General features: G+C 42.6%; 1 long non-coding RNA gene across 1 annotated transcript; it reads left to right on the forward strand.

The window, feature by feature from the left end:
- Positions 1 to 1,548: 1,548 nt before the first annotated feature.
- LOC109315736 lies at positions 1,549 to 5,269 on the forward strand. Its single transcript, XR_002102593.1, has 3 exons — positions 1,549 to 3,369; positions 3,467 to 3,470; positions 5,259 to 5,269. It is a non-coding gene; the product is annotated as an uncharacterized LOC109315736 (long non-coding RNA).
- Positions 5,270 to 9,945: the final 4,676 nt, after the last annotated feature.

A 9,945-nucleotide genomic window follows, 5' to 3' on the forward strand; every position in this document is an offset into this window, starting at 1 on the left:
ACAAAGTATAGAAAGCAAGATTCACTCTTCTTAATGGGTCAAAGCATGCAAAAGACTTCTATGCAACAATTTCTTGAAATACTAGAACAGGTTTCTTTTTTCAAGTCTTAATTATAGGCAGTAAGGCAAAACTATTGTTTATAAGGTGGGAATTGTGAACTACTACTCTTGACTCTAAGGAAGTAATTCCCCTTTGTCCCTAGACTAATATACATTCTGCTCTGAAAACACCACTCTTGTGTAAAGGCTAAAAGTAGGAAAAGAGGATCATATTTTTTAATTGCTTTTTTTTTTTTTCATACCTGCTTTTTGCATGTTCCAGTACATAAAGTTTAGGATTTCTAAAAGGGTAGCAAATGGCTGCTTGCTCTGTGTTTTTGTTTTGTTTTTTTGGATTTTTTTTTTTGGTCGGTAAAATGAAATTTTAAGTGCCAGTTAGGAAGCTAACGTAGCCAGTAAATGTACAACCTATTATAAACAGAATGCAAATCTAAACATGGGTAATAAACATCTACCACATGTTCCTAGAAGCGGCTTGTTACAGATGTTTCTTGCGTACTTGAACTTCAGCTATTCTATATTTTTTTTTTTTTTATGATACAGCAACCTTTTAAAAGGTTTCAGGCTTTATTTTTATAATGGCTCTACAGAATTTGTATCTGGCTTAAAATAAGGTGGTTCTTCAGTTTTGGAGATAACTGAGATTTGTACTCCACCTTGAAAAGGGTATGAGGGGAACTAGGAATGGATGAGCCTGGTGTTATGCATTCAGTTGGTATGAGTATGCCCTTTATCATTCCTGCACTTATCCTAATTTTAATAGTGTGTATCTTAAAAGAAGAAAGGCATCTTAATAATGCTTAGTGGACCAGTGGTAGTAAGAGAATGCATCACAAAATGAATAGGTGATGCTCTCCTTGTTCACCTCCCTTGCCCTGACCCAAACTCTCTTAATTTAATCCAATGATGCTTAAACTCTTGCTGCCCCTGGGGTCAGATAAGTGGATGAGGCTGGACCCTGAGCCAGGATTAGGCCTTGTGGACCAGCACTGCCCCTTCCTGCTCCAGCACACTAGGACTGGTCCTGGGGGCCTAGCCCTACCCTCTCCTACTGGAATTGGTTGCCAGGGCCCTGGTCCTGCCCCCATGCACCTCAGCATGCTAGGATTGGGTCCCAGGGGCCTGGCACCATCCCCATTATGCTCCTTGCACTGGGATTGGACCCTGAGGCCTGGCACCACCTTTGCCCAGCCTATGACCAGGATCCATTGCCTGATTCTAGCACATGAGCCTCTAGATAGCCTATTGGTCTGAAAACTTGATGGTAGGAAAGTGGTACTGCTGCTCTCTCACTGCCAAACTCTGCAGGCCCATAGGAAGCCCCTCCAGGCTGGATGATAATAGGTTGTGAGCTGGATCTGGCTTGTGGGCTGGGGGCTGAAAACCTCTGGTCTAATCTAGCAAAACTGCCACCCCCCTAGGGGGTTATTGGAACCCTCCCCCCAACATGGGGGGGGGGGGACTCCCCCCCCAGCCTTCAGCAGCAGCTAGAGTCCAAAGTACAAGCTCCCTCTGCTGCCTCGCCCCCCATTCTGAAAACAGTGGGCACTAGCAGAGAGCTGTGGCCATTGGTATGGGAACCCAGCTGTGGCTTCCAGATTCCCCTCCACTCCCTGGAACCAGCAGCGAACTTCTGTTTAGTCTGAGGTAATGCTGTAACTTGGAATGCTTTGCAAAAATTGTTCTGAGTTACAGCTGGGAGCTGTACTTCTTTCTGCACCCTTGGAGGTTTTTAGACCTTAAATTGGGAGAACACAATAGCCATGTAGTCTAAAAGAAAACTGACTTAAAGGTTGTGCTTGTAGATTTGCTTTGTGCCATTGCGATCTGGAAAGCAGGACAGAGTTTATGTAACACCTTGGATCATATTTTTTGTCTAATGATAAAAGATTTGGCAGGTGACCCAAAGAGTTAATTTCCAGCTTACAAGGTTGACTTTATCTTAAATTATTTGCTAATCACTTATCCCCACGGCAGTGAGCTTTAAGTAGCAATGGGTGCTGCTACATACACTCTTCTTCCTTGCTTCCTCAAAACCATAATTTCATAACTCCGGCAGGTAAATGGGTGATGCTGGATCTTGCAGCTGACTGGTAGCCACAGTTAATAGCTTCTACAGGAGCTATGCTACTTAAGTTAGCTCTAAGTATCTCCCAACTGAATTTCTTTATTCAGTAATTCTGGCAATTAAAGAACATGTTGCCCTGTTTCCTCTTTCCCCAATTGCTCTACTTAGGGGTGTGGTGGTAAGATTGTACTGTTGGTAGGGTCTCCTCAATACAAATCTGACAGGACAGTGCTGAAGTGAGTAACACTAGTAATGTGTCCCTCCCCAAGTCCTCTCTTGGAGCAGGTTGTGTGTGGTGTTCTTGTTTTGTTTTGCTGTATATATGGACAGTGTTTAGAAAGTGGGGGGATAGGTAAGACTGAAAGATGCTGTGCTTTTATGGTAGATTCAATTCAGGACTGAAGAACTTTGAGGGAACTTCTGGGTAGGGAAATGCTGGCTGATATGGGAAACAAATGAAGTAAACAGAAATTTTCAAAGTGGGGAAATAGTGACAATTACGAAGAATTGAGCCACATGTGGAGGGGATCCTTGTGAGTGCATATGCTCATATGTTCCCCCTTGCCCCTTTCTCATGATTTAAGTGGGATTCTAGGTCCCTTGCAGCAGTTTCACTCCAGATTGGGTGGATGCTAATTAGTGATGCCTGACGCATGTAGGCTGTGTACTTCACTGCCTGTGACCGGAACACAGGAAGGAAAAAAAAAAAGTACTACAAACTGGGTCTCTTCATTGCCTCTTCTTGCATGAAAATCCTGAGAGAGAGGAGTCTTGTGTGCAGCCTTAGTAGCAAGATTACTTTGGTGCTAAGCTAGCAAAGAGTTGAGCCAGGGTCACAGCAAGTTTTCTGTGACTGGGTTGTGTTGGTCTCCTGCTCATCTCTTGCAAGCTGATGAGGTGGACGGTCCTACAGCTATAGCCTGTTCTGTGGAAAGGGCTGGGAAACTCCTCTCCTTCCATGAGAGCAGAAAAGGAGGGAACTACTTTGGTTCCACTTCGTGCATTTTGTGTTTTTTATTCTGAGGCTGGCACAGTTGTGTATCCTGATATAATGGACCTTTGGGTTTCTAAATGGAGCTACTGTTCAGTTCTTCTAAATATCAAACTAGCACTCTCTTAACTACCCTTGCTAGATGTTCAAAGGTACTGATGATGCCTAGAAGCTATGCACCCAGCAGATGGTGCCTTAGGAATTCCAGCACTCCTAGACTTCCCATTGGGTGTGACAAGTCTGCCCTGTTGTCACTTGAATTTATGAAACCATAACTTGGTTCTCTTTGCTGATGTCACCTACCTGGTACAAGTAAGCATGTTGGTGAAAGATGTACATTGTAAGAGGTGAGTACCCATGGTTTTCTAGTAAAGTGCATCATCTGTTCAGGACTCAGGGTTTCAGCAACTGACCATATGTCTGCCCAATTTTTTTTTTTTTTTGGTAGAGAGGATAGCATTTTGGTTTAACTTTTTATTATTTCCTTCCCCCCCCCCCGGGTCACTGGAAAAAAATCAAAGTATTAAAATAATTTAAAAACATGTTTCAGTAAAATGTTTCTTTCTTCCTAAAATATGCTGGGCCTCTTTCCCTTTTCCACTGTCTCTCTCTTTCATTTTTCTGCAGTGTTAAATGAGACTACTGGTATAAATGGATTTATGTTGGTCTGAGGTGAGTGTGCGAGAAGTGGGCATCCTAGTCACAAGCCGGACTGAGTCCCTGATTCTGAAGCATGTAACATCTTCTAAAAACAGCCTGAAAAAGAAATTGCTATAAACAAAAACTTCTGTACATCCCCCCCTGCCTTGCCTGACCACCAGCACTCAGGTGTTGGCTAGCTTCAGTTATGAAGACGGCTGTGGGCCCAGCATGAAATGTTTCTACTTTTGAAAAACAAAAGTTCTCTCACCTGACAAGCCTTTTGTGATGAATTTCCTTCACTTTGTAACTCTTGTTGCAATGTACACAACGAAAAATACAGAACCACATTTACAAAGCACTTTATAATATCTTTTCTTAGAAAGTATTGGTGTACAAAACGTCACTGTATCAGGGAAAAACAGATGGGAAGACTAGCTTATGCTTGTGTAAAGAGCATTGTAAACATGTTCTTCCCCACTTTAATTTTTTGTATCACCTCATCCTAATGTTCTGGTGTGTGTAGTTTCTGGTGCCTCTTGTAGCCCCAACAGAACACATTTTCATAATAGCAGAGTGTCTGGGTGTTTTTTTTTTTTTGTTTTTCCCGCCCCCCTTTTGGTGGCTGTCAAGTGACTGATTTGACAGATTAGTTCCTGTCTTGGAGAGTGGTGGTGTGTGAGGCTTATAATGTCTGTGGAAGAGTAAAAGGGCCAAATGCATCCCAGCACTCTCAAAATTCTTAAACTTGCTTCCATACAACACATACAGCCTAAGAACATAGCTGTTCACTAAATTAAAGACCCTCTTAATTCTGACTTCAGTCACTGATGACCAGTACTCTTCAAAAGATGCCCATTGAAGGTGACAGTCTGGCAGCAGCTTCCATTTTTTGTCGGCGCCCACCCCCCATAGCTGACAGGTTCTAGCAGTTGGAGAAATGCAGCGTTAGATTGCTGCTGCTATTCATAGCTGTTACTAGTGCAAGAAGTCTTGGTGAAACTGAATACTCCAGTTCTGCCTGAACATGATGTTTATAATGACTTGGTACATAATACCCGTTGCTGTCTGAAAGTCAGATGCTGCTTTTACTGACAGTATTTGCACAATTCTCCCACTTGCTGACCTGTGTGCACATCCATTTTACAAAGCAGGAGTAGCATGCTCCCAAGAGCCTTCTAGAACAGCAACAATTAACAGCATGAATTTTGATCAGAACATGGTTTAATGTGGTTTTTCCATTAAAAGTTTACAAGTAGTAATTTTGGTTTGGTCTATGGGGCAAAAGGAATCTGTAAGGTTTTGTTTCCTGAAGGAGTAACAGGAGATGCTCCTATCATGTTGTTTCTCTTGCAAAAATGTGGTTAAGAATTATTCAACATCACGTTGTGTTGTATCTGAACGCCAGTGGGCAGGGGGAGGAAATGTATAAAAAGAAGCTATTGTGTAGGGCTTTATCATTCACACACTACCTCTTAATGACTGTAAGTACTACTGGAGTCCATAACCTCTTGTATTGACTTAGCAATCTCTGTGACAACCCGTCTCAAATTACCAGGTATGTATGGGGGAGGCATGGGCATCGATAGGTATGTACACCACAAGCCTTGGACTTGTTCCCGCTACAGGCAGACATACTTGCTTCAGCATGCAAGTGGCCGCAAGTGTAGCATGAAGGTGCCAGACAGCAGTCTTGTCCTAACCTGTTCCTTCCTTACAGCAACTACACACACGTCAGGAATGCTCTTATGACTCTTATCTTTGGGCTTATTTATCAAGTGTCCCCTATATGATCCACACATATATTAGGTCTAATAGCTCCTTCTACACTATCTGAAGGCACTGTGTACAATTACTACTACGAAAATAGGCCCCTTTTTTTAGTTAAATACTCAAAAAACCATATTCTGACACGCACATGCCTTTTTTGGTTTGGTCCCTCCCAGGTCTCGCCAGAACCTGTACATCTTACTGGAAACTCAGAACTCTTGAAAATCTATTAGTACCCTGTCTTTAATGTTGTAATGACTTGAAGTACATCTCTTCTAAAAATAAATCATTATCATCATCATCTTGGCTTGTTAATAGAGTAAATACTTTTAATATTACTAATAGACAAAAGTGCAGGTCTGTTTTTAATGCATGTTTGTATATAGGCTCTGAAATTAATAACTGCTTGAGCTATGCTAGTGATGTTCAGGTTTAGTTTTTCCCCCCCATAGCAAAACTTGTGCTGCTGTACTATAGGAGCACTCTACCTCCCAGCCCACAAGCCAAATTCAGCCCATGGGACTGGCCACAAATTGGGAAATTTGGCATTGGGGGGGCAGTAGTGCCACTGCTTTTCCCCCAGCATTCATAGATTCATAGCTGTTAGGGTCAGAAGGGACCTCAGTAGATCATCAAGTCTGACCCCCCCCACCCTGCAGAGGCAGGAAAGTGTGCTGGGTTCAGGTGATCGCAGTGAGATGCCTATCTACCCTCCTCTTGAAGACCCCCAGGGTAGGGGAAAGCACCACCTCCCTTGGCAGCCCATTCCAGATTTTGGCCACTAACAAGTTCTTCCTAATGTCTAGTCTAAATCTGCTCTCTGCTAGCTTATGGCCATTATTCCTTGTAATTCCTTGTAACCCCTGGGGGTGTCTTGGTGAGCAGAGCCTCACTAATTCCCTTGTGTGCCCCCAGGATGAATTTATATGCAGCCATAAGGTTGCCTCTCAACTTTCTCTTGTGGAGGTGAAGAGGTGCAAGTGCCCTAGTCTCTCATGGGGCTTGGGCCTGCAAGCCCTTAACCATACAAGTGGCCCTTCTCTGGACCCTCTCCAGGTTATCCACATCCCTCTTGAAGTGTGGCATCCAAAACTGCATGCAGTACTCCCAACTGTGGTCTGACCAGCGCCCAAGGGGGAATATCACCTTGGTTCTGTTTGTCATGCATCTGCTGATGCACGATAAAGTGCTGTTAGCTTTGCTGATGACTTCATCGCACTGACGACTCACGTTCATCTTGGAGTCCACTAAGACTCCAAGATCCCTTTCGGCTTCTGTGCTGCCGAGCAGGTCATTTCCTTCCCTAGGTGCAGCACTTTGCATTTCTCCTTGTTAAATTGCATTCTATTGTTTTCTGCTCATTTGTCCAACCTGTCCAGGTCTGCCTGTAGTTGTTCCCTGCCCTCCTATATGACTGCTTCTCCCCAGTTCTGTATCATCCACAACCTTGGACAGAGTACACTTCACTCCCTCATCCAAGTCACTGACGAAGACGCTGAAGAGTAGTATTGGTCCTAGGACTGAGTCCTGTGGGACCCTACTGCCCACGTCCTTCCAGGTCGATACCAACCCATTCACCACCACTCTTTGGGTATGACCCTTTAGCCAATTTGCCACCCACCAGACTGTGTAATCATCCAAGTTGCAGCCTCTTAACTTGTTCACTAGTATGGGGTGGGATACTGTATTGAAGGCCTTCCTGAAGTCCTAAGTAAACTATATCAGTGTTGGGGCTGGGCTGTCCCTCTGCCCTCTATACGGCTGGATGGGACCCTGCTATGACTGTCCTGGGGACCTGATTGGGTCTGGTGGCAGGATCTGGCCTGCAGACTGACCAGGCACTGCCCATCTGGTGTGCCAGCCAAAGAAGTTGAGTACCACTGCCATACTGCATTTTTAAGTGCTGTCAAAAGAAAAGCATTTAAAAATATATCTGTGTTGCTTTTAAAGATCTGTGAATGGTGGTTGGACTTCGCTTTGGTTTGTATTCAAAGCCAGTAGTGGAATTGTCAGAGGTTAAGGAAGAAATGTTGGATAAACTGGCAAGAAGATACCCAGAAAGCACCACTGCCTTAATCCTAATGACTCTTCAAGGGACAAAACTCCATAAATTAAATTTCTATCAATTGACTGCGTGCACTATATTGCTGTGGCTAATGATATATTTGAAGGAGGGGGGGAATATTCAGACTATGCATTTACCCTAATCTTGATCACGATATTGTTATTTAAGCACTGTGGGAGTTGGGCATATCAAATACCTCATTATCTGAGCTTAGATATAAGGTAAACTTAACTGTTACATAGTTGGCCAGTCCATTTCTTCTGTTTTGTATGGGCCTCTCACAGAGCAACTGAGGAAAAAACAAAAATTATAAAAACCAGCACTTGCTAGGGAGGGGGCAGTGAGATGATGTACATGCAATTGCTTTTTAAGTTTCAAACTGACTAATCTGTCTTGAATTACAGCACACATTTTATACACTGGTATGCATTGTACAAGTTCATTCCCTTAATACAAGGAATTTCTTGCACGTATTTAGCAAATGTTATGCCTTTGAGTTTTGTTCTTGGGTGGGGGGGAAATTTGAATACCTTTTTAGTTTTGCAAGCACTTCAGGGAGGTGGTTGTTTAAACATTAGGTACACGATCAGTATAATCTTAAGTATGCCCACAATTGATAGTTAAGATGGGGTCCCCAGGTGAGAGGGAAGGGCACTGTCCACTTCATGTGTTTGAGCATGTAAAACTGGCAAAGTCAGAAGACCAAAAACTTGCTGGGAAATGTTTGGAGTGGTGTGGCTTAATTTTCCCCCACATTTAGGTGTATGTAGGGGTGTTAAATCAGTCATGTAGGGGGAGTATAATATAAAATTAGTACCAGATCTACTTAAAATCAGATAGCTATACTTTCATTGAGCCAGAGAATAAAAGGATTTGAACACTTGCGGATTTTGATTCTTGTAAGATGCTAATCTTTCTTTTTTTTTTTTTTGTTCTGGATTGGAGCCATCTTGCTAATCACCCTGGATGATCAATTACATACTCTATAGAATATATCTGGATCTTTCATAAATTGAATAATTTTCCTAGTTAGACCTGTCTAGATGTCTTCTCTTACAACACAAAAAGGGCTAGATAGTGCCTGCCTTCAAAACTGGAAGTAATGTTTAAAGATAAAATGCCCCATGATGATTTTGTGCACTTTAAAAAGAGCGAAATCTGTTCACCTGCATTCAGGTTACCAAAGCATTAAGTAGTTAATCAAACAAGATACTGCTTCAGAACATGTTTCTCTAAAATATGCACACAGAATTTGAGGCAAGCAAGGAACCACTCTTAATAGTCAGTGGAAGGTGAGTTCATTGTACCCACTTACTTTTATTGGCAGGAAAAAGTAAATTATTACTCTATTTGAATCCAAGCTGCGTGCAAGTAATCGAGAGTGTATTCCGAGCTAGCTTGGATACTAGCTAGCATTAGGGCAGGGGGCAGCACAGAGCACCCAGCTTCTTGGGTGAACTTTTGCCTGTAGTTCTATATCTACTCTGCTAACTGTACCCAAAGCTTGCTAGTTTTAAAGGTAGTTCATGAGCTGCAATTGTTGCATTTTTGTAGACAGCTTCTCTCCAGTGTATCTTGCATACTCAGGATCAGATTGACGTTCTTGTAATGGCTGCTTTCATTGCTTCTAGGCCAGAGAACAGAAACACAGGTAGCTTGGAATGCCTGTCTAACATCATCACTGTCCTAGTTTGCATTATTCCAAACTCAATAAAGTAGAGTTTTAGGTAGGATTTGGGATTTAATTATCAAATGTTTTAAAATACTGGTTTGGTTTATTTGGAGAAGGGGGAAGAACTATGACACTTGACTACAAAGTTTTACATTATCTTATACAGTTAACGGTTCTAAGGCCTAATCCCAAATCCTTTACTATTAATGGAAAGATTTCCACGGGTTTCAAATGGCTTTGGATCAGGCTCATAAGACCATACTCTTCTGTGAGCAGAAACAGGAGTTGGAGGGGTCATTTTACTGCATTTCTGCCAAATGTGTGTAGGGTAGAATGAGTCTATGACTATGTAAGGATCAGACAAGTGTCACTTAAACATTCCTCCTTCCAAATATGTAATATTGGTAGGATTATTTGCATGAAAACCAGACCTTGTTTAGAAATTCACCTGCTTGTCCTGCTAATCTTTCTGTTGAAGTCTTAATTCCCTGCTTGTATCGTTACAGTGAGCTGCTGCAGAGATGTTTTGTTCAAATTTCATAGATTTCATAGACATTAGGGCTGGAAGGGACCTCGGGAGATCATCGAGTCCAGCCCCCCGCCCAAAGGGCAGGAAGTCAGTTGGGGTCATAGGATCCCAGCAAGATAAGCATCCAATTTACTCTTGAAGGTGTTTAATG

This window comes from Crocodylus porosus, unplaced genomic scaffold (assembly GCF_001723895.1).
Source record: "Crocodylus porosus isolate Cpor-Errol unplaced genomic scaffold, CroPor_comp1, whole genome shotgun sequence".
NCBI classification, from domain to species: domain Eukaryota; kingdom Metazoa; phylum Chordata; order Crocodylia; family Crocodylidae; genus Crocodylus; species Crocodylus porosus.